Genomic DNA, 2921 nt, shown 5'->3' with positions numbered 1-2921 from the left:
CAGCATCGCATTGAAGGCTTATATTCATCTTGTGGTCAATCATGACCCCCAAGTCCTGTTCATCCATAGTGCTAGCCAGCATAGCACTGTGCTCTGTCACTACGCTAGTATCAGACTTAACCAGTTTGATGCACTGGTCTAGCCTAAATCAATTAAGTCTCAATGCACATCAAGTCAAATCTATGTTAGATGAGGTGTCACCATTTTTAAACCAGTCTATGTGCACTGAACTTCTGTTATGGGTGAAGACTGGTTTTCAGTCACTTATTCTGGTTTGTGTGTAATGTCTGTACGCAGTGTTAGTGATGGAAATGTATTTCTCTATGGAGTAGTTTGGATTTTGGATAATTTTAATCCTGTCATGTTAATGGGTTTTTTGTGGTAATCACCAGGAATGTTACACTGAAATTATGCATAAAAAAGGAACCAAATTGCAGGTACATACATATGGTGTCCTGTTCTTTGTAATTGTGCCCCCAAGTCAATGCCAAAATTTGTTTTTTCTGACAGTAGCCCAACAGACTGTTTCATTTTAGGTTGCATATTATATATGCAGATCTGTTGTCTGAGAGAGAGGTAGATAATAGTATGAATAGGGCTGTAATAATAGAAAAGACTATTTAATAGACACTTCATTTTTTTCCTGGTAATTCCTTTTCTAATGTCTATATTTAATTTCTGAACTTAGATTCTTTGGGATTCATGAATCAGGTCTGCATCTATCATGGTGGAAACTGACCCAGAGAAGTTGGTCTGTATTAGTGCTACTGCCTAAGCCCTTGCTCATTCCTAGGCATCATTTTCTGTGTCTGTCTGTCTGTCTCTCTCCTTCTCTCTAATTGTTATTGAGTGTTTCAACAAAAAAAAAAGAAAGCTTCTCCCAGTATTTGATTGCAGTCCATCATGAAATGTATTTCAGCCTTGAGGAGTTATGTGGGCCAAAAATTGGGAATTAAGCCACTGGCAATTTTTTTTTTCTTGCTTCAGGTCCATCATGGTTTTATACAGCTGTTTTTGGCAAGGCAAGTACTTCGTAACAGAGATGTTTAAGCCTGGACACCTAAGTCCATATTTAGGCACTGAATTGAAAAGTGAACTAGTTTTCAGATAGTCTGAGTGCCACCAGCTCAAACTGGAGTCAATTGTGGCTGCTCATGACTTAGGCTCAATCATATTTAGGCATCTAAATATAAAGTGTCTGCTTTTACAGCCTGGCTTGCAGTGGGGATAAAAATGCCTGCTTCACTGAGGCACTGTAAAGACTAATTTGGTAATATTTGTAAAGTGGTTTGAACAGCGTTATGTAAGTGTTTAAGATTTATTATTATTGACCCAGAATCTTCAGTAGAATCTACCTTTCTGATGTACTGGCTTAGATTTTCACACATCCTGAATGTTAATTCAGTATCCCAAGCTCAAGAAATGCTGTTAAATAGCAACATACCAATTATTTTTTTTAGCTGAACTAGGTCTATACATTGGAGATTTTTCCCAATATTATACCTCACTACTTCTAAACATCTCTAAGGGTCCTGGGGCTTCTAGAATACATACGCTTTCTATCAGTTAAGTTACTTTATATTAAATACTGTCAAAGAAAGGAAAGCAATTTTGTAAGGTTCTTAAATTAATGAGAGTCTGGTTGCATATTGGTTGCTTTCTTTAGGCATCTGGGTCCTGGTACAGACTGCCATTCTTAATCATATTTTAATTTTCAAATAAATTGCTTTCATTATCCTTTCATTTACAATACCATGTGCGCATTACTGCTCATTAATGTTTGTCATCTACTTCGCTGAGACTGGTTTTTTAAATAGCCATGGTTGCAATGTAGTAATTAGAGATGATCCATGTTGGTTTTATAGAAATTATTCTGAAGTCTTCAAAAAAAACCAAGCCTAGAGTGCATTTGAAATTATACTTTAAATATATGGAAGCTGCTTAACATAAGTGTTTTGCTTGTATGTAAAAGTCAACACTTCTAATGGGGTAGTAGAAAACTAACATTAATGACAGATCCAAATTATTCTCCATCAGGACATTAAACTATATTTCTCTGTCATTACCAACAGCCATGTTGATTGTCAAGTCTTTCAAAAAAGCTTAGCATGTCTCTTCATGAATTTGGTTTATATCTCAATATAAAATAAAACTTCTTTATTTTTCCTTAACTACAATTTCCCCCTCTAAATACTGTCAATTTATTAGAGTTGTGCTCTTCCCTTCTATTTCCGAAAGCTTTCTTGTATGTGATAGTTGAATCAATACAAGAGATCACACCATATTATTCTTGTATCTCCGAAAACCCACAGTGAAGGAAATAGACACAATCAGAACAGTAGCAGTGAACTCTGTCCCGCATCTAAGCGTCCGAGTTCCCCTTCAGATTGCACATTATAACAAATAAATTTTTCTAAATTGTAGGTAAACCATATGTGGTATACAAACTTTGCTTTATAATGACCTGTATGCTTTCTCATATGTGCAGTTGTTCAAGTGAATTTTCAAAGATGACTTTTGATGTCATTTTTTTGAGTGCCGTATAATGTTATAAAATATTATGGGGCTACTTTTAAAAATATGGGTGCATATTATTGAATGCATCCTTTTCCATTTCCTTAATTGTGATATGCAAACATTAAATTTACACCTGAAAATGAGTGTTCTCATCAGTGTCCTAATTTAGGTGTCTAACTGATCTTGTGTGCTTGCATTCCTGCTTTGCATGTACACATTGGGCATCTTTATACTTATGTATTCTGCATCTTAACTGTATGCTCTTGTCTTTTGAAAAGCTGACCCTTTGGACGATCAGTGCACAAATGCCCCAAGTGAACATTGCTAACATTTCTGGAAATGCATAAAAAGCAATTATGATTTCTCTGGAAAGAGCCTTTCAATAGATTGCAGAGAGGATTCTA

General features: G+C 35.5%; 1 protein-coding gene across 1 annotated transcript in view; it reads left to right on the top strand.

Moving 5' to 3' along the window:
• PTPRN2 (protein tyrosine phosphatase, receptor type N2) overlaps positions 1–2921 on the top strand; it is a 1174657-nt gene that overhangs the window by 203072 nt on the left and 968664 nt on the right. The window lies entirely within an intron of this gene.

Source organism: Gavialis gangeticus, unplaced genomic scaffold (genome assembly GCF_001723915.1).
Source record: "Gavialis gangeticus isolate Ggan-Ray unplaced genomic scaffold, GavGan_comp1, whole genome shotgun sequence".
In the NCBI taxonomy this organism is placed as follows: domain Eukaryota; kingdom Metazoa; phylum Chordata; order Crocodylia; family Gavialidae; genus Gavialis; species Gavialis gangeticus.
Note: the sequence above shows the minus strand (reverse complement) of the source record. Positions and strands in the feature narration are given on the sequence as shown.